At 44.5% G+C, this 22438-nt stretch overlaps 1 long non-coding RNA gene across 1 annotated transcript; it reads left to right on the forward strand.

Moving 5' to 3' along the window:
- Window positions 1-21619: 21619 nt before the first annotated feature.
- LOC307202070 lies at window positions 21620-21978 on the forward strand. Its single transcript, XR_013832800.1, has 2 exons — window positions 21620-21729; window positions 21824-21978. It is a non-coding gene; the product is annotated as an uncharacterized lncRNA (long non-coding RNA).
- The last annotated feature ends 460 nt before the right edge of the window (window positions 21979-22438 follow it).

Below are 22438 nucleotides of genomic sequence, written 5' to 3' on the forward strand. Positions count from 1 at the left end.
GACCAAGAGGACTTATTTAAATGATGGACCCACTTCCCACTGGTGGACGCAGAGCTTTGAGCATATCCTCAGTTTGGATCATCTCTCTTTATCTGATTCCCACCACTAGATGCAAAGTTGATGCAAGTTCCTGTCCAAAAAGTTTTCTATTTAAATAGCTCCACCCACACCAAGTCTTCAGATGCTCAGCTGGACCAAATTAGCTGTCAATCGAGAGGGAAGAGTTTCTCTCTGCAAACAATGAAGGCCCCATTTCTTTTCCTTTCCTTGTTAACAGTGCCGTTGTGTGAGTATCTTCCAGATAAACATTTTAAAAAATCAAATATCACAGATGGACAAATTGCATGGTAAACCCAAGTCTTGTTGTTTTCTTTAGATGTCCACTGCAGTGTCCAACTTGTGGAATCTGGACCAAGAACTGTGAATCCTGGAGGGTCCCTGAGACTAACCTGCACTGTCACTGGGGATTCTGTCAAGAGTAATTACTGGGAATGGGTCCGACAGGCTCCCGGGAAAGGACTGGAATGGATGGGCCATATAGACTGGTATAACAGCAAATGGGTCTTATACAACAACCCATCACTCCAAGACCGAATCACTGTGACTGCCGATGCCTCCAGAAATACATACGATATGGAGCTGCGATCTGTGACAGCTGCAGACACGGCTATGTATTATTGTTCCCGCAGGACACACAGTGAGATAAACCAAAGGAGAAACTGTACAAAAAGGTGGAGGCATCTGTTACTGGGATGAAGTGTTGGAGCATCTCCTAAAATTATTTCTGTTTCTCACAAGGGGGCAGCAGTGATTTAAAGACTAAGAAGCCATCGACCACAACTGAAATAAAGCCTTGTGTCATGTTTTGCGGTTACAGCTGTGAGGCTAAATATTGTTTCCTCAGCTGCCTCATTTCACTGACTGCATGAGAGTTTGATTCCCCGAGAGACATTCTCACAACTTTCTATTCAGAGCCAAGAAAACCGCCATTGCTAATAAGCTAAAATGCTTGCTAGAAGCTTTATCTGACTTGGTTGTTGTTCTCGTCTTGCAGCAGTTCCTTTTAGCATGAACTTTTAAGCTTGCTGATAGCTGCACTGGTGGTGTCTGGGCTGCAAACTGAGTACACAGGAAGTTAGGCTACTACACAGAGTCAGATCACTGGTCTCATCCAACTTGCTGATATCCACACTGACTAACAGCAGCTCTTCATGCTTCAGAACTAGGATATTTAAACAAGGGCTTCTTTGAGGCTTTCCCCTTCCAGCCTGGAGCCAGTCTGGCAGCTTTAGAGATGCTCCTGTTCCTTGCTGCCTCACCCTAGTTTGTTTCACTCTGAGAAAGGAGACTCTTAGCCACACAGAGTTTACAGGGAAGGGGGCTGTTGTTTCCTCATCTGTGATCCAAGAGCTGCTAGCTTTTCTGGGCTTAACAGGCTAACCATAGGGGCCAAAGGGGCATTTCTACTTCAGCTGCTGGCCAGCCAAGCCAAAGAGACCAAAGACTGGTGACTGTCCTGGGGGCTTGAGCCTGTCCGGTGAGGTGTCAATACTAGAGCTGATTTCTATTCTATTCCATACTTTCCTACCAAAAGTCCATATAATCTAAGCTTCTTTTCCTGACATTGATTAGTCAGAATCTTCCAGAAAGCCCCACCAGGAGATGTAGGCAATGTCACCTCTATTGGTCTTCAGCAAGAGGGGGAAATGTGGGTGTGGGTAAAAAGTGGTTCTGCTCCTGGGTGAAGTGAGGCAAATTGCCATGGAAGTTAGAGCCATGTTGCAGCAGCCTGTTAGCCAGTTTTGGGGAAAGAGAGATCGACTCTTTAAGTCCACTTTGCCCCAGAGTGTCCCACTTTCCAATTTTGAAGTCCCACCTTCCTGCTTTGTGTATATGAAGCAGTGTAGGCCTAACTGTTCCTGGCAGACAATCAGTGCAATTGACACAGTGGGAGAGTTGAGTTATATTGGTTGGAAATAAAAGCAGACCACTTTCTGACATGATGCCTGAGCACTCAGATTTGAGCATAGTTGGGATAATCAGTGTCACTCTCATTTATTTATTTTTAATACTTATATCAAATTTATACACTGCTCCTCAACTGAAAATAACAGGAGGGCTCACATGGACAATATTAATGAGTTAGGAGCAGAGTGTGGCCCCAGCCAAGATGAGGGCTTATAAAAATTCCTCTTTCTGCTGCTTTCTGGTGGTGGCAAAACAAGAACCAATGAAAGGGAGTGTGTGGCCCAGAGGATTTATTTAAATGATGGACCCACTTCCTGCTGGTGGAAGTCGTGCCCTGAACATATTCTCAATTTAGATCACCTCTCTTTATCTGATTCCCACCGCTAGATGCAAAGTTGATGCAAATTCCTGTCCAAAAAGCTTTCTATTAAAATAGCTCCACCCACACCAACTCTTCAGATGCCCAGCTGGACCAAATTAGCTGTCAATCCAGAGGGAGGAGTTTCTCTCTGCAAACAATGAAGGCCCACTTTCTTTTCCTTTCTTTGATAGCAGTGCCGCTGTGTGAGTATCTTCCAGATAAACATAAAAAAAAAATCAAATGTTACAGATGGACAAATTGAATGGTAACCTAAGTCTTGTTGTTTTCTTTAGATGTCCACTGCAGTGTCCAGCTTGTGGAATCTGGACCAAGAACTGTGAATCCTGGAGGGTCCCTGAGACTAACCTGCACTGTCACTGGGGATTCTGTCAAGAGTAATTTCTGGGAATGGGTCCGACAGGCTCCTGGAAAAGGACTGGAATGGATGGGCCAGATAGACTGGGATGGCAGCAACTGGAGATTATACTACAACCCATCTCTCCAAGGCCGAATCACCCTGACTGCTGATGCCTTAAGAAATACATATGACCTGGAGCTGAGATCTGTGACAGCTGCAGACACGTCTATATATTATTGTGCCCGCAGAAGACACAGTGAGAAAATCCAAAGGAGAAAGTGTACAAAAGGGTAGAGGCATCTTTTACTCGGTGAAGTGTAGGAGCATCTCCTAAGATTCTTTCCATTTCTCACAAGGGGGCAGCAGTGATTTAAAGACTAAGAAACTATCGACCACAACTGAAATAAAGTCTAAAATAAAGCCTAGTGTGATGTTTTGTGGTTACAGCAGTGAGGCTAACTATTGTTTCCTTAGCTGCCTTAACTTCACCAGCTGCAACAGTTTGATTCCAAAACCAATTTTGGTCAATAAATTGAAGAATCACACAGTGCTGAAACAGACCATAAAACTTGGGGTATTATCATGCAGAAATGACCCCCCCTCCAAAAATTCGATGAGGTAAGGGATGGGCCTGCAGACCTTCTAGGTGCATTCTGAGGATTCATGGGTTCCCCAGACCTCTAATTGTGAACCACTGCATCAAGCAATTGAGATTTCATAAGACAGAAATTGATCCAAGCACATATACACACATCTTTTTTTGAATCATCTGCAAAGAAGTTATGTATAAAGAGTCACACCACACCTTTTCTTCCAATTTAAACATTACTTTACAGCAGGCAGAACCAAGTACAGTGGGACCTCTGGTTACAAACTTAATTCGTTCCGCAGGTCCGTTCTTAACCTGAAACCGTTCTTAACCTGAGGTACCACTTTAGCTAATGGGGCCTCCCGCTGCCGCCGTGCGATATCTGCCATGCACAATTTATGAAGTCACCATTCCAGGTTGATAAAATAAGTGCAAAAATCAAGGGCAGACTGTGGTATTTCAAATTTCAGTGGTGCCTTGGGTAAGGCCAAAATTTGGTGGCCACAGCCTCTCACCTTCTGTTCTGCTCAATTCATTATATCATAGTTATTACATCCTGTAATAGGCTGAGCTCCCAGTGCAGCAAACCCAGTTGCACTGCCTGAACTCCACCTCTGCAAAAATCAGTACGACCCAAACCAATACAACCAAAGTTGTCAATGTGTTGCTCTTTTTATTCTGAGCTGTATGTAAATAGAGGGACAGCTTCCTGTTTAAAGGAGCTAAGCCCTCTTTTGGCCCAGCTCCAGCCACACCCACACCCCCTGTGTGACTGGGATCACTTTTGAGGCAACCTTTCCCAAAACAACTAGGGGAAGGATGCATTTACTTCACTTTTTTTTTTATAATGCTTTTTGGCATTATACAGAGGTTAAAATCAAAGCTATATCCCTACTCCATTCCAGCCTCCACTAGCCTCAGACTGTTTGCTGGAAACCAACAAAAAGCACACATCCATTCTCTACAGCCTCCTGTCACTTGTGTGCTTCACCTCCCTGTTGCCTTCTGTAGCAGTGTGGGAGGGAAAAACCTTCCCTCTTCCTTTGGCAAGCAGATGGAAGTGTGGATGGAAGTACCATAGTTAACCACATACCCACCTCCTTCTTGCTCAGAGTGCTCTGGAGGGGTATGTGGGTGGGACGATGCCAGAGGAGGGAAAGGAAAGACTCCAGGCAAAAAGGGTCCCTGTTCCTTTAAAGCAGTGATAGTGATGTAGAATAGAATGTCCCTATTTTCATCTGAGGAATGTTGAAGGTAATGGAAAGGTCTGGAGAGGTTTTGTGATTTGTACAGCTTGGAACCACATAAGGATTGCCTCTCTCCACAAAGTTGACCCCTGGTTTCTGTGTTCATCATCTGAGGCCCTTCCTAGTTTGTCTTTCATGTGAGGTCTAGAAGGTGGCAATAGAACAATGGGTCTTTTCTGCAGTGGCTCCCCATTTTTTGAATGCCCCCCCAGCACTTCATTACAGTATATATATTTAAGGCACCAGGCAAAAATGTTCCCCTTCAACCAGGTCCTCAAATCATTAATATTCTACAGCCTTTTAAATGTGTTTACTGTTTTGTTGCTTCTGTTTTGAGTATTTGTTTGTGCTTTTATCTTGTGAACAACCCTGAGATCTTTTGAAGATGGGCAGTATATAAATTTTATAGATAGATAGATAGATAGATAGATAGATAGATAGATAGATGATAGGTGTTGATCTGATGGGGGACATTGAGAAGCTGTATCAGGATCCCCTTGAAAACAGCAGGTGTGGCGGGTTCCAGGGACCAACTCCTTTTTTGTTTGAGTTGAGGGCCTTCTTGGTAGTGACGCCTGCCCTGAGGAATGCTTTTGCATCAGATGTCAAGGAAATAAACAACTATCTGACTTTTAGAAGACATCTGGAGTCAGCCCTGTTTAGGGAAGTCTTTAATGTTTGAAGTTTTATTCTGTTTTTAATGTTCTGTTGAAAGCCACCCAGAGGTATAAATACTAATTTATTATTATTATTATTATTATTATTATTATTATTATTATTATTATTTATTACTATTGCAATAAGACTCCCACACTGGACCTCATATAAGCTCTGCCCAGGCCTGCTTCCAAGTCCATACCTTCCAACATTTCTCCAATAAAATAGGGACATCCAAAATAAAAAAAAAAAAAATAGGGAAATCCCTACCATACCTTCCAACATTTCTCTGATGTCCTAAGGAAAAGTGGGACATTCTGGGATCAAATAAGGAATTGGGATGGCTTTTGTAAATCTGGGACTATGCCTGGAAAATAGGATTTGCAATTCATGTGTTTCATATGAGGCTAAACAGATCTGCTCAGTCAAAGACCTGTGTTGCTCTTTTATCCTGAGCTGCATGTAAATGCAGAGGCAGCTTCCTGTTTAAAGCAGCAGCACACTCTCTGCCCAGCCCACAGCCAGAGGTAGAACTGCTGAACCACTTTCCAGTCAGTTCCTCGCAGAGTAAAATAGGGAAACAACCATGACACTTTGGCTTCAATTGATTTTTGTTTCAGCAGTTTTGGGAGGTAATTTTATTCCTGCTTTAAAAAGAGATGGCTAGTATAATCCAGGGCTTCATATGTTGCAGATCCTTTAAATATTGCTTTCCTTATGAATGTTAAGGGCATTGTAAATGAAATGAAGGGGTTCCAGTGATTAAGATAAATAAGAGTATAAAGGTAAAGATAAAAAATGAATTTGAATAATATGATAATTGCTGAACTAATTTTAAATTGGAATACATGAAAGGAAAGCGGGTGGAAGCAAGGAAAATAAGATCTGGAAGGTTATTAATTCGAAACAGAGTTTGTTTTTAATCTCGAATTTTCTTTGTTATGCTTTTTATTGTCGTTTTTTTTTTTGTCTTTTGTTGGTATTTTTTGTTGTATGCGTTTGTTGGTTTTTTGTGATTTGGGTTGTTTTTACTGTTGTTAATTTTTGTGAAATTTAATAAAATATCATTTTTAAAAATAAATAAATAAATATTGCTTTCCCCCCTTTCTAGGTGTTCAGTCAGCAGTCCAGCTGGTAGAATCTGGAGGGGATGTTAAAAGGCCTGGAGAGTCCCTCCGTCTCTCCTGTCAAGCTTCTGGATTCACCTTCAGCAGCTATGCCATGAACTGGGTGTGACAGGCTCCTGGGAAGGGACTGGAATGGGTTGCAATAATCTGGTATGATAGTAGTGAACAATATTATGCAGACTCAGTGAAAGGGCGCTTCACCATCTCCAGAGACAAGCCTTCAAACATGCTGTATCTACAAATGAACAGCTTGAAATCAGAGGACACTGCTGTTTATTACTGTGCAAGAGACACAGTGAAAGGAAGTGAATCTGAAGCCAGACAAAAACCTTCCTATGCCAGCTGTCTGGACTCGTTAAGATACAACCACAAAAAACTAAATGAAAAATCTGAAGAAAAAAATAAACTGAAGATATATTGTCTTGATTTTGTTGACACAAATGAGGCACCATGCCTATTGTTCAAAACGGAATGTTCAGAGAAAGCCTAGACTGCATTCAGACACCACTTTATTCTATTTCCCCAGCAATTCATTTCATACTAAAATCTACTTCTGATGTGATCTTTTATGCAGTGCAAAATTCCATTCTCGTAATCTAGCAGAATCTTGTTGAAGCTTAGTACTCATTGCTATATTTATTGCTTCCATGATATGTGTGTTTGCATGATTGCAGCTCTGTTAGCTCAGAAGACTGTGGCAGATTTAAGCTATAATTTCCCCATTGTTATAATGGCTTACATGATGTGATGAAATTTGGGGAAGAATTTTCAAATATCATGTTAGCCAGTTTTGGTGGGGATAGAGATGGACTGTTTAAATCCAATTTGCCCCAGAGTGTCCCTGTTTCCAACTTTGCAGTCCCGCCTTCCTGCTTTGTGTGTATATGAAGCAGTGTAGGACTTAATGTTCCTGGCAGACCATCAGTGTAATGGACACCAAGGGAGAGCCAAGTTAATTTGGTTGGAAATAAAAGCAAGCGGTTTTATGACATGATGACTGAGCACACAGACTTGAGCATAGCTGGAATATATCGGGACCACTTTCATTATTCATTTTATACTAATATCAAATGTCTATACCACCCCTCATCTGAAAACCACAGGATGGCTAACATTGGCAGAGTGTGGCCCCAGCCAAAATGAAGGCTTGTAAAAATTCCTTTTCCTGCTGCTTTCTGGTTGTGGGAAAGCAAGGGACACATAAAATGGTGTGTGTGGCCCGGAGGGCTTCTTTAAATGACAGACCCACTTACCGCTGGTGAAGGCAGTTGTTATGTACTGAAGTTCTCACTCTGGGCCAGCAGGGGATACTGTTTTTTTTTTTTTTTTTTTTTATAATAATTTTTATTAATTTCCACACATATAATAAAGAACAATATAAAACAGTATCACATCATACTCATCGGTTCTTACCCTTCTTTCTTTGACTTCCCCATACCTCCCCATCCCTGCATCCTTGTTTAATAATTCTTTAGCAACCCTTAAGTCCATTGTCTTAGTTCCCTTTCGTAAAAGTTTCTTAAGTTTTTTTGTTTACTGCTGCAATTCTTTACTTCTTACCCCCTGACATCCTAACATTCCTCAATTTTGCAATTATTTTTAAGATATATTTTGAAGTTCTTCCAGTCCTCTTCCATTGTCTCTTTCCCCTGGTCCCGGATTCTGCCCGTCATCTCGGCCAGTCCCATAAAGTCAATCACCTTTGTTTGCCATTCTTCCAGAGTAGGTAGTTCTTGCGTCTTCCAATACTTTGCCAGTAGAATTCTTGCTGCTGTAGTGGCATACATAAAGAAAGTCCTATCCTTCCTTGACACCGCTTGGCCCACCATGCCCAAGAGGAAAGCCTCTGGTTTCTTAGGAAAAGTCCACTTAAGGACCTTCTTAATTTCATTATAGATCATTTCCCAGAAAGCTTTAACCTTTGGGCAGGTCCACCAAAGGTGGTAGAAAGTGCCTTCAGTCTCATTACATTTCCAACACTTATTATTAGGCAAATGATAAATTTTTGCAAGCTTGACTGGGGTCATGTACCACCGGTAGATCATTTTCATAATATTTTCTCTTAATGCATTACATGCAGTAAATTTAATACCGGTGGTCCATAACTGTTCCCAGTCAGCAAACATAATATCATGACCGATATCTTGTGCCCATTTAATCATAGCTGATTTCACCGTTTCATCCTGTGTATTCCATTTTAGCAGCAAGTTATACATTTTTGATAAGTTCTTAGTATTGGGTTCCAACAATTCTGTTTCTAATTTTGACTTCTCTTTCTGAAATCCTATTTTCCTGTCCTGTTTAAACGTCTCATTTATTTGATGGTAATGCAACCAATCTCGGACCTTAGGCTTTAGTTTCTCATAACTCTGAAGTTTCACCCTTTCACCATCGTATTCTAAAATCTCATGATATTTTGGCCATTTAGAATCCATATTAAGCTTTTTTACTTCCCTAGCTTCCATTGGTGACACCCACCTAGGGGTTTTACTTTCCAACAAATCTTTGTATCTAATCCAAACGTTATACAATGCTTTCCTTACAATATGGTTTTTAAAGCTTTTATACACCTTTACCTTGTCGTACCATAAGTATGCATGCCAACCAAAACTATTATCGTACCCTTCCAGATCCAAAATGTCAGTGTTCTCAAGAAGTAGCCAGTGTTTCAACCAGCAGAAAGCTGCTGATTCATAATAAAGTCTTAAGTCCGGCAGGGCAAACCCCCCTCTATCCTTTGCGTCAGTTAAAATCTTAAATTTAATTCTGGGCTTTTTGCCCTGCCAGACAAATTTTGATATATCTTTCTGCCACTTCTTGAAGCATTCCATCTTGTCCACAATCTGCAACGTCTGGAATAAAAACAACATTCTAGGCAGTACATTCATCTTAATAGTAGCGATTCGGCCTAGCAAGGAAAGTTTCAGCCTTGACCATATTTCCAGATCTTTTTTAACTTCTGACCAACATTTTTCATAATTGTCCTTAAATAAGTTCACATTCTTGGATGTTAAGTTTACCCCCAGGTATTTTACCCTTTTTGTTATCTCCAAGCCTGTTTCATTCTGAAAACTCTCTCTTTCTTCCATTGTTAAATTTTTTTCCAACACTTTCGTTTTTTGTCTATTCAATTTAAAACCTGCTACTCGACCAAATATATCAATTAATTCTAATACTCTTTTAGTACTAGTATCTGGCTGTTGCAAAGTCAATACTAGATCATCTGCAAATGCTCTTAATTTATAATGTCTAACTCCGACCTGAACTCCTTTAACCAACTGGTCCTTTCTAATCATGTTTAACAATACCTCCAGGACTGATATAAAAAGCAAAGGGGATACTGTAGATAGTTTTCACTCAGGTCCACATATGCAAATAAGGGATTCAAAGTGACGTTCAGTGATTGGATAGTTACAGAAACTTGTTACTGTTGTGTTTTAGTGGAGCTCTATACAGTTTTATCTATCTATTTCATAAATAGATAGATAGATGATAGAGATAGATAGATTAGATAGATAGATATAGATAGATAGATGATAGATAGATAGATAGATAGATAGATGATAGATGATAGATGATAGATGATAGATAGATAGATAGATATAGATAAATAGATGATAGCTAGATAGCTAGATAGATGATAGATGATAGATAGATAGATAGATAGATAGATAGATGATAGATAGATAGATGATAGGTGTTGAGCTGATGAGGAACATTGAGAAGCTATATCAGGATTCCCTTGAAAACAGTAGGTGTGGCGGGTTCCAGGAACCAACTCCATTTTTGTTTGAGTTGAGGGCGTTCTTAGTAGTGGCGCCTGCCTTGTGGAACGCTCTCCTATCTGATGTCAAGGAAATAAACAACTATCTGACTTTTAGAAGACATCTGAAGGCTGCCCTGTTTAGGGAAGTTTTTAATGTTTGAAGTTTTATTCTGTTTCTAATGTTCTTTTGAAAGCCACCCAGAGTGGCTGCGGAAACCCAGCCAGATGGGTGGGCTAGAAATACCTTATTTTTTGCTCTATAAGACTCACCTTTTCCCTCCTAAAAAGTAAGGGGAAATGTGTGTGCATCTTATGGAGTGAATGAAGTCTGCGCAGCTGTCATAGAAGCCAGAACAGCAAGAGGGATTGCTGCTTTCACTGCGCAGCGATCCCTCTTGCTGTTCTGGCTTCTGAGATTCAGAATATTTTTTTCTTGTTTTCCTCCTCCAAAAACTAGGTGCGTCTTATGGTCTGGTGCGTCTTATAGAGCGAAAAATACGCTGATTATTTATTTATTTATTTATTTATTTATTTATTTATTTATTTTTACTATTGTAACAAGACTCCCAACCTGGGTCTCAGATAATTTCTGCCCATGCCTGCTTCCAAGCCCAACCTTCCAACATTTCTCCAATAAAAAAGGGACATCACTACCATACCTTCCAACATTTCTCTGGTGAAAATAGGGACGTCCTAAGGAAAAGTGGGACATTCCGTGATCAAATAAGGAATTGGGATGGCTTTTGTAAATCTGCGACTGTCCCTGGAAAATAGGGTATGCAATTCATGTGTTTGATATAAGGCTATACAGATCTGCTCCTTCAAAGACCTGCGTTGCTCTTTTATCCTGAGCTCCATGTAAATGCAGAGACAGCTTCCTGTTTAAAGTAGCAGCACACTCTCTGCCCAGCCTACAGCCAGAGGTAGAACTGCTGAACCACTTTCCAGTCAGTTCCTCTCAGAGCAAAAGCGGGAGACAAAAATGACACTTTGGCTTCAGTTTGTTTTTGTTTCAGCAAAACAAAAAAATTCCTTCCAGTAGCACCTTAAAGACCAACTAAGTCAGTTCTTGGTATGAGCTTTCGTGTGCATGCACACTTCTTCAGATACACTGAAACAGAAGTTTCCAGACCCTTCTATATAGTGAGAAGGTGGGGAGGGGTATTACTCAGAAGGGTGGTGGGAATGGGTGATTGGCAGATAGCTGTGATGATAATAATAATAATAATAATAATAATAATAATAATAATTTATTATTTATACCCCGCCCATCTGGCTGGGCCTCCCCAGCCACTCTGGGCAGCTTCCATAGAAAGCAAAAAAACAATAAAATATCACACGTTAAAAACTTCCCTGAACAGGGCTGCCTTAAGATGTCTTCTGAATGTCAGGTAGTTGTTAATCGCTTTGACATCTGCTGGAAGGGCGTTCCACAGGGCGGGCGCCACTACCGAGAAGGCCCTCTGCCTGGTTCCCTGTAGCTTTACTTCTCGCAGTGAGGGAACCGCCAGAAGGCCCTCGGCGCTAGACCTCAGCGTCCGGGCAGAATGATGGGGGTGGAGACGCTCCTTCAGGTATACTGGACCGAGGCCGTTTAGGGCTTTAAAGGTCAGCACCAACACTTTGAATTGTGCTCGGAAACGTACTGGGAGCCAATGTAGGTCTTTCAAGACCGGTGTTATATGGTCTCGGCGGCCGCTCCCAGTCACCAGTCTAGCTGCCGCATTCTGGATTAGTTGTAGTTTCCGAGTCACCTTCAAAGGTAGCCCCACGTAGAGTGCATTGCAGTAGTCCAAGCGGGAGATAACCAGAGCATGCACCACTCTGGCGAGACAGTCCACAGGCAGATAGGGTCTCAGCCTACGTACCAGATGGAGCTGGTAAACAGCTGCCCTGGACACAGATTTGATCTGTGCCTCCATGGACAGCTGTGAGTCCAAAATGACTCCCAGGCTGCGCACCTGGTCCTTCAGGGGCACAGTTACCCCATTCAGGACCAGGGAATTCTCCACACCTGCCCGCCTCCTGTCCCCCAAAAACAGCACTTCTGTCTTGTCAGGATTCAACCTCAATCTGTTAGCCGCCATCCATCCTCCAACCGCCTCCAGACACTCACACAGGACCTCCACCGCCTTCACTGGTTCTGATTTAAAGGAGAGGTAGAGCTGGGTATCATCCGCATACTGATGAACACCCAGCCCAAACCTCCTGATGATCTCTCCCAGCGGCTGCATGTAAATGTTGAAAAGCATGGGGGAGAGGACAGAACCCTGAGGCACCCCACAAGTGAGAGCCCAGGGGTCTGAACACTCATCCCCCACCACCACTTTCTGAACACGGCCCAGGAGGAAGGAGCGGAACCACTGTATGACAGTGCCCCTAGCTCCCAGCCCCTCAAGACGGTCCAGAAGGATGTTATGGTCGATGGTATCAAACGCCGCTGAGAGATCCAGCAGAACTAGGAAACAGCTCTCACCTTTGTCCCTAGCCCGCCGAAGATCATCAACCAGTGCGACCAAGGCAGTTTCAGTCCCATGATGAGGCCTGAATCCCGACTGGAAGGGATCCAAATGGTCCGCTTCTTCCAGGCGTGCCTGGAGTTGTTCGGCCACCGCTCGCTCAATCACCTTGCCCAAGAATGGAAGATTTGAAACTGGGCGATAGTTGGCCATCGTGGCCGCATCTAAGGATGGTTTTTTAAGAAGCGGTTTAATAACCGCCTCTTTCAGCTGGTCTGGGAAGGCTCCCTCACGGAGGGAAGCATTCACCACCCCACGAAGCCCATCGCCCAGTCCTTCCCGGCTAGCTTTTATAAGCCAGGATGGGCAAGGATCCAGGAGACAGGTGGTTGGCTTCACTCGTCCAAGCAGCCTGTCCACATCCTCGGAGGTAACAGATTGGAATTGATCCCACTCAACTTGACTAGACAGAACTCTAGCACTCTCCCGCCCCGGCCCTGCTCCCACGGTGGAGTCTACTTCTTCCCGAATCTGAGCGATTTTATCTGCAAAAAACTTTGCAAAATCATTGCAGGAGAACATGTGGCCCGTACTGGGCCCCGATGTTGCAGGTGGTTCCACTAAATTGTGAACCACCTGAAAAAGTCTCCTGCTGCTGTTTTCTGCAGATGCAATAGAGGCGGTGAAGAAATTCTTCTTCGTCGTCGCTATCGCCACTTGGTAGGCTCGACGTTGAGCTCTAACCTGTGTCCGGTCAGATTCGGAATGAGTTATCCGCCACCGGCGCTCTAGCCGTCTCAACGATTGTTTCATTGCCCTCAGATCCGTGGAAAACCACGGGGCTGTCCGGGCTCCATGCAATCGGAGAGGGCGCTTCGGAGCCAAACAGTCAATAGCCCTGGTTAACTCCACATTCCAGCGGGCCACCAGGGAATCGGCTGAAAGGCCATCAACATGGGATAAAGCATCCCCTACCACTCTCTGGAAACCATTTGGATCCATTAAGTGGCGGGGGCGGACCATCCGAATTGGTCCCACCTCCCTGCAGAGGGGATGGGTCGCAGAGAAGTCCAGTTGCACCAGGAAGTGATCTGACCATGGCACTTCTTTCGTTTCGCTTTTACTTAGTGTCAGATCACCAACATCCATAGAGGTAAACACCAGGTCCAAGGCATGTCCGCGACTATGGGTTGGGCCAGACTTATTCAGGGACAGCCCCATGGAGGCCATGCTTTCCACGAAGTCCCGAGCAGCCCCTTGTAAGGTCGTGTCGGCATGGATGTTAAAATCCCCTAGGACGACCAAGCTAGGTGTCTCCAGGAGAACATCCGCCACGACCTGAAGCAGCTCGGGCAGGGAATCCTTGGTGCAGCGGGGAGGTCGGTACACCAAAAGGAATCCTGTACTGCCCCTATTGCCCAACTTCCAGAACATGCACTCGGAAAACTGGGTCTTCCCAATAGGACGCCTGGTGCAAACTAATGACTTCCTAAAAATCACTGCAACCCCCCCTCCCCGCCCACATGACCTGGGTTGCTGTGCGTAAGAGAAACCTGGTGGACAAGCAGCGGCAAGGACAGGCCCATCTGCTTCATCCAACCAAGTCTCTGTTACACATGCCAGGTCAAGTCCTCCATCCATGATCAAGTCATGGATGGCAGTAGTCTTATGAATCATTGACCTGGCATTGCACAGCAGCACCTTCAGGTCATGTGGGTATCCCTTGCTGATTCTAGTATCCATCCGGTCAGGACCAGACCCGGAGGCAGGGATAGTCCTCAGACAACGACTAAACCTGCCTCCTCTGTAATGACATGGTCTGGTCTTAGCGTAACTCCTCCTCCTACCCGTGATCACTGAGATCGGTTGTCCCAGTGCATCCCCCCCTGTGGAACATGCCCCAGCCATTTTGTGGGCTGGGGCCCACTCCCCGGCAGCCCTGAACCCTCCCCCTAAGAACAAAATAACACCTTAAACAAACAAAACCAATAAAACAATACAAACAAAAAATGTAAAAATTACAAAACATCAAAAAAATAATTAAAAAATAATAATCCCCAAACCCAACCAAACATCCATCCCACCCCCACCCCCCACATATATTTTTTTTTTTTAAAAAAAACATTTTAAAAACACTCTGCCCCTCCGGCAGTAACAACAACTGTCCTAGTGAGGCCTGTCAGGCCCCACCCTGGGCCAGGTGGTAAGTGGCAGGAAGGAGCAGGACCCTCAGGCACTCAGGGGAGTCCTCCTGGGCAGCAGGGAGCAAGCAGCAAGCAGTCCTTGTGAGGCTTCAGGCCCCGCCCCAGGCCAGATGGTAAGTGGCAAGAGCAGGGCCCTCAAGCACTCACTCAGGGGAGTCCTCCTGGGCAGCAGGCAGCAAGCACCACGCAGTCCTTATGAGGCTTCAGGCCCTGCCCCAGGCCAGATGGTAAGTGGCAAGAGCAGGGCCCTCAAGCACTCACTCAGGGGAGTCCTCCTGGGCAGCAGGCAGCAAGCACCACGCAGTCCTTGTGAGGCTTCAGGCCCCGCCCCAGGCCAGATGGTAAGTGGCAAGAGCAGGGCCCTCAAGCACTCACTCAGGGGAGTCCTCCGGGGCAGCAGGCAGCAAGCACCACGCAGTCCTTATGAGGCTTCAGGCCCCGCCCCAGGCCAGATGGTAAGTGGCAAGAGCAGGGCCCTCAGGCACTCACTCAGGGGAGTCTTCCTGGGCAGCAGGCAGCAAGCCGCATGCAGTCCTTATGAGGCTTCAGGCCCCGCCCCAGGCCAGATGGTAAGTGGCAAGAGCAGGGCCCTCAAGCACTCACTCAGGGGAGTCCTCCTGGGCAGCAGGCAGCAAGCACCACGCAGTCCTTATGAGGCTTCAGGCCCTGCCCCAGGCCAGATGGTAAGTGGCAAGAGCAGGGCCCTCAAGCACTCACTCAGGGGAGTCCTCCTGGGCAGCAGGGAGCAAGCAGCAAGCAGTCCTTGTGAGGCTTCAGGCCCCGCCCCAGGCCAGATGGTAAGTGGCAAGAGCAGGGCCCTCAAGCACTCACTCAGGGGAGTCCTCCTGGGCAGCAGGCAGCAAGCACCACGCAGTCCTTATGAGGCTTCAGGCCCTGCCCCAGGCCAGATGGTAAGTGGCAAGAGCAGGGCCCTCAAGCACTCACTCAGGGGAGTCCTCCGGGGCAGCAGGCAGCAAGCACCACGCAGTCCTTGTGAGGCTTCAGGCCCCGCCCCAGGCCAGATGGTAAGTGGCAAGAGCAGGGCCCTCAAGCACTCACTCAGGGGAGTCCTCCGGGGCAGCAGGCAGCAAGCACCACGCAGTCCTTATGAGGCTTCAGGCCCCGCCCCAGGCCAGATGGTAAGTGGCAAGAGCAGGGCCCTCAAGCACTCACTCAGGGGAGTCCTCCTGGAGATGAGCCTGTTGACGACTCTTAACGACTGCAATAGGTCTTACAGGAAAAAGCAAGGGGTGAAAAGGTGAAAAATGGCTTTGTCATGTATAATGAGATAAGAATCCAAGGTCTTTGTTCAGACCAGGTCTCTCCATGGTTTTAAGTTTGGTGATAAGTTGCAATTCAGCAGCTTCTCTTTCCAGTCTATTTCTGAAATTCCTTTGTAGTAAAACAGCTACTTTGAGATCTTGTATAGAATGTCCTGGGAGATTGAAGTGTTCTCCTACTGGTTTCTCTGTCTTGTGATTCCTGATGTCCGATTTATGTCCGTTTATTCTTTGGCGTAAGGTCTGGCCTGTTTGTCCAATATAGAGAGCTGAAGGACACTGTTGGCATTTGATGGCATACACAATGTTAGACGATGAGCAATTAAATAGTCCCGAGATGGTATGTGTGATGTTGTTGCGGCCAGTAATGGTGTTGTCTGGGTGTATGTGGCAGCAAAGTTGGCATCTGGGTTTATTGCAGGCTCTGGTGCCAGTGTCCGTGTTAGGTCTGGTTGTAGTATTATTGTGGGTTAGGAGTTGTTTAAGATTGGGTGGCTGTCTGTAGGCAATGAAAGGTCTTCCTCCCAGAGCTTGAGAAAGAGAACTGTCATTGTCCAGGAGAGGTTGTAGATCTCTGATGATGCGTTGTACTGTTTTAACTTGGGAGCTGTATGTGATGACTAGAGGTGTTCTGTTATTTTCTTTTTTGGGTCTGTCTTGCAGCAAGTTCTCTCTGGGTATCAGTCTGGCTCTGTTGATCTGTTGTCTAACTTCATCTGCTGGGTATTTTAGTTCTAAAAAGGTTTGCTGTAGATCTCTTAGGTGAGAGTCTCTGTCTGTAGAATTGGAACAGATGCGGCTGTAACGTAGTGCCTGGCTATATACAATGGACTGTTTGGTATGTTTGGGATGGTAGCTAGAGGCATGTAGATATGTTTGTCGGTCAGTTGGTTTACGGTATAAGGTGGTGTCTATGTGCCCATCCTTTATTTTTATAGTAGTGTCCAAAAAATGTATTTCTTGCATAGAGTGATTCATTGTTAGGTTGATTGTGGGGTGAAAATCATTGAATTTCTGGTGGAAGGTGTTCAGGGTCTGTTGACCATGTGTCCAGATGATAAAAATATCGTCAATGTATCGCAGGTACAAGAGAGTTTGAGTGGGTAGGTATCTGAAGAAGTGTGCATGCACACGAAAGCTCATACCAAGAACTGACTTAGTTGGTCTTTAAGGTGCTACTGGAAGGAATTTTTTTGTTCAGAAGATTTTGTTAGATTTGAGTTATAATTTCTCTACTGTTTTAATGGTTTACATAATGTGATGAAATTTGGGGAAGAATTCTGAAATACCATCTTAGCGAGTTTTGGTGAGGATAGAGATGGACTGTTTATGTCCGCTTTACCACACTGTTTCCCTGGCTCCAACTTTGCAATCCCACCTTTCTGCTCTGTGTGTATAGTCATACCTCATGTTAGGTTTGCTTCATGATACGTTTTTTTCAGGTTGCGTCCCGCAGCGACCTGGAAGTACTGGAAAGGGTTACTTCTGGGTTTCGCTGCTCGCACATGCGCAGACACGCAAAATGATGTCAAGCACATGCACAGAATTGGTGAATCGTGGCTCATGCCTGCGTAGATGTGCCACTGCAGGTTGCGTTCATTTCATGTTGCGAATGGGGCTCTGGAACAGATCCCGTTTACAACTAGAGGTACCACTGTATATGTAGCAGTGTAGGACTTACTGTTCCTTTCAGACAATCAATGTAATGGACACGAAGGGAGAGTCATGTTGATTTGGTTGGAAATCAAAACAGACCATTTCCTGACATGATGCCTGAACACACAGACTTGAGCATAGCTGGAATGCTGGGATACACACACACACACACACACACACACACACACACACTGATATCAAATTTCTACAGGGCCCCACATCCAAAAGTCACAGGATAGCTCATGTTGGCAGAGTGTGGCCCCAGCCAAGTTGAGGGCTTCTAAATAAAATTCTTTCTGCTGCTTTCTGGTCATCGGAAATCAAGGAACCCATAAAAGGGTGTGTGTGGCCCGGAGGGCTTCTTTAAATGACAGACCCATATTCTGCTGGTGGTAGCAGTGCTCTGAGCATATTCTCAGTTTAGATCATCTCTCTTTATCTGATTCCTTCCACTAGATGCAAAGTTGATGCAAATTCCCCGTCCAAAAAGCTTTCTATTTAAATAGCTCCACCCACACCAAGTCTTCAGATTCCCAGCTGGACCAAATTCAGCTGTCAATCCAGAGGGAGGAGTTTCTCTCTGCAAACAATGATGGCCCCCTTTCTTTTCCTTTCTTTGATAGCAGTGCCGCTGTGTGAGTATCTTCCAGATAAACTTTAAAAAAATCAAATGTTACAGATGGACAAATTGCATGGTAACCAAAGTCTTGTTGTTTTCTTTAAATGTCCACTGCAGTGTCCAGGTTGTGGAATCTGCAACAAGAACAATGAATCCTGGAGGGTCCCTTAGAGTAACCTGCACTGTCACTGGGTATTCTGTCAAGAGTAGTTACTGGGACTGGGTCTGACAGGCTCCTGGAAAAGGACTGGAATGGATGGGCCAGATAGACTGGGATAGCAAATGGAGATTATTCTACAGCCCATCTCTCCAAGGACGAATCACTGTGACTGCCGATTCCTCCAGAAATACATATGACCTGGAGCTGAGATCTGTGACAGGTGCGGACACGGCTATATATTACTTCTGAAGCACGGTTAGAAAACCAAAGGCTAGAGGCATCTCTTACTGGGTAAAATGTAGAAGCATCTCCTAAAATTCTTTCCATTTCTCACATGGGGGCAGCAGTGATTTAAAGACTAAGAAGTCATCGACCACAACTGAAATAAAGTCTAAAATGAAGCCTAGTGTGATGTTTTGTGGTTACAGCTGTGAGGCTGACTATTGTTTCCTCAGCTGCGTCAACTTCACTGGCTGCATGAGAGTTTGATTCCCCAAGAGACATTCTCACAACTTTCTGTTGAGATCCAAGAAAACATTACCAATACCACCCCAACTGTCATTTCCCAATGTATACACTAGGCAGAATTTCTATTTTATTACACTTTCCAGCTCTGTAGCTCATACTTGAAGTATGAGTAGAAAGCAGAAAGGGGGTTACAAATCTCTGTAAACATTATACTGTAATATATGTCTTCTTGTTGGCCTTAGATGTCCACTGCAATGTCCAGCTTGCGGGATCTGGACCATAGACTCTGAATCCTGGAGTGACTCTGAGACTAATCTGCATTATCACTTGAGATTTTGTCAGTAATGTTGACTGGGAATGGATCCGACAGGCTCCTAGAAAAGAACATAAATGGAAAGGCCTGATATACATCGGAGTGGCAACTCATGGCATGTTCAAGTAGAAGGGGATGGGGGATGAATCAAGCCACCATCAGCTGGGCATACAGCCCTGGCAGCCAGTGAAGATACATGCCCACTGTGGCTGCTGCTGCTTTCCTGCTGACTGAGAAAAGCAGCTCTGCTTCAGTGCCAGGAGAAAGTAGTGCCACAGTGCCTTGAAGTGAGAGCAATCAGCATCCCTGTTCTCTATCAGCATGAGGGGAAAGCAACACCTCCGAATCAGCTGTCCTGTTTTCCTTCAGTGTGAGGCATAGCTGCCATTGTGGGGGGGGGGTACTGGGTGCTGCAGCCCCCACAATATTCCCCATGAACTGGTTGGGCACCCACATTTTTTGCACCAGGACTGCACACACAAGGGGGGCGGGTGCAGAGGGAACCCACTGGACACAGCCCAGCATGAGAACGCTGCCTGGGCAACATCCTTGGGTGGCACTGCCCAGCTGCAGAAACTGGCAGCAACACTGCCTGCTCCCTTATTTTTTCAAGCTGGCAAAGTTTTATTACATTTATTACATCAAAGCAACATTATTCTATGGTCATGGTACACATGTCATCCTTTGTTTAAAAGCTAAAATCACTGGAAAGTTAAATGTAATTAAAACAGAAATGTGGTGCTTCTGGCTGAATACTGATTCTTGCTTCCTGTATAGGTATGTGAAAATAATAGGACAAAATGGGCATGGGGAGGAGAAAGAGCATGCATCTATCTCCACCTCAGATCAAAGAAAAAGAAGCCTTGATTGCACTCAGTTCCACATGCTGTGGTACAGGTTTATTGAAAGCCCGGTTCCCAAGCAGAGCAAGTGATTAAGGCAGGAGGGTCCAGTCCAGGAAACAAGGCCACACAAGAACAAGGAAGTTCTGCCCTTAGCAACTCAAGTCCTAGAGGGTATGTGCAAAATGTTTTGAGGGTTCAGTTATGGAGAGAAATTGAAAAATGACACTTTGTTTTTTCTAGGGTTAGGAAAAGCATGCCCAGTAGTAACGTTTTATATTGCATAAGTATATAATAGTTTATTGCAAACAAGTCAATAAAATACAAATGTATCTATACTAAGAAGGGGGGGCACCCCTGGTCTTTTCTTTCTGGCAGCATATCAGCACTGAAACCTTTTGGAAGGTTTGGAGAGTGGGGCACTGAACTTTGATCTATTCTTGATGCTTGCCATCTGGAAGAGGGGCAACAAAAAAGGATCTGCGACTTCTGATCTATATTTTGTTGAACCTTTAAGATAAATCTGCCTTCCTTCCTCCTGCTTTAAACTCATACTTACAGGCCCATTCCAGCCTATAAATCTGGGTAACAATCTCTCAAGTTGTGTCTATTCTGTATGTACAAGGAACAGTTGCCAAAAGGCACAGTGAGAGGATGTGAATCTGAAGGCTGGAAAACAAAGCCTGTTTGCCTTCTCACCAAAAATAAGTCTTGAGACAAACTATGTTAAGAGCAAACAGGGGAGATTCATTCAAATATATATAAAAGACTAGGATCTGTAATTCAACCAACCTGAACCAATTAACCAAGTCACAATTCACATGCAGGTGAGTTTTAATCAATGGGGTTATACAAGCCCCCCCCCCCCCATTTCCTGACCAATTTTACAGCCACATACTGTGATCATATAGCAAGGCTAGCACACAGCGAGAGGTGGAGCCAACTTTTCTCTGCCTAAGCCTGTTCCCACACACCTAGTAAACTTCACACTGCTAATTTCTGGGGGATTAAGTTGTGCCCCTTCCTTCATTCATCATTTGTGTCGTATTGAGAGTATTATTATTATTGGGCACATGGAATCTTTAGAATGAATGAAAGCTCACTCTTGGATTTAAATAACAATCACCCAAAACAAAAATGTGGTTCAAAAGCTTTACTTACAGCACTTAACTTTAAAACGAATATAAAAATAAATACATGTTAAATAAATAAATAAAGTTGATCTGATGGGGGACGTTGAGAAGTTGTATCAGGATTCCCTTAAAGACAGCAGGTGTGGCGGGTGCGAGGGACCAACTCCTTTTTTGGTTGAGTCCTAAGGAAAAGTGGGACATTCTGGGAACAAATCAGGAAACAGGAGGGCTTTTGTAAATTATTGACTGTACAACAGAAAACTTGAAGGATCAGCAAGTCATGTGTTAGGTATAAGGCTAAACAGATCTGCTCTGTCAAAGACCTGTGTTGCTCTTTTATTCTGAGCTGCATGTAAATGTAGAGGCAGATTCCTGTTTAAAGCAGCAGCACACTCTCTGCCCAGCCTACAGCCAGAGGTAGAACTGCTGAACCACTTTCCAGTCAGTTCCTCTCAGAGCAAAATCAGGAGACAAACATGACACTTTGGCTTCAGTTTGTTTTTGTTTCAGTAGTTTTGGGAGGTAATTTTATTCCCGTTTTAAACAAAGATGACTAGCATAATCCAGGGCTTCATATGTAGCAGATCTTTCAAATATGGCTTTCCCCCCTTTCTAGGTGTCCAGTCAGCAGTCCAGCTGGTAGAGTCTGGAGGGGATGTCAAAAGGCCTGGAGAGTCCCTCCGCCTCTCCTGTCAAGCTTCTGGATTCACCTTCAGCAGCTATGGCATGAACTGGGTGCGACAGGCTCCTGGGAAGGGACTGGAATGGGTTGCAGTAATCTGGTATGATGGTAGCCAACAATATTATGCAGATTCAGTGAAAGGGCGCTTCACCATCTCCAGAGACAACCCTTCAAACATGCTGTATCTACAAATGAACAGCTTGAAATCGGAGGACACTGCTGTTTATTACTGTGCAAGAGACACAGTGAAAGGAAGTGAATCTGAAGCCAGACAAAAACCTTCCTATGCCAGCTGTCTGGACTGGTTCAGCTGCAACCATACAAAAAAACTAAATGAAGAAGTTTGGAGAAGGAAGATAAATTCAAGATAAATTGTCTTGATTTTGTTGACACAAATGAGGCATCATGCGTAGTGTTCAGACACCACTTTATTCTATTTCTCCAGCAATTCATTTCCAACTTAGTTCCATTTCTTATGTGGTCTTTTATACAATGTAAAATTCATTTCTGGTTATCTAGCAGAATTTTGTTGAAGTTTAGTACTCATTG

The sequence above is a fragment of the Podarcis cretensis genome (assembly GCF_951804945.1).
Source record: "Podarcis cretensis genome assembly, chromosome: 13".
In the NCBI taxonomy this organism is placed as follows: domain Eukaryota; kingdom Metazoa; phylum Chordata; class Lepidosauria; order Squamata; family Lacertidae; genus Podarcis; species Podarcis cretensis.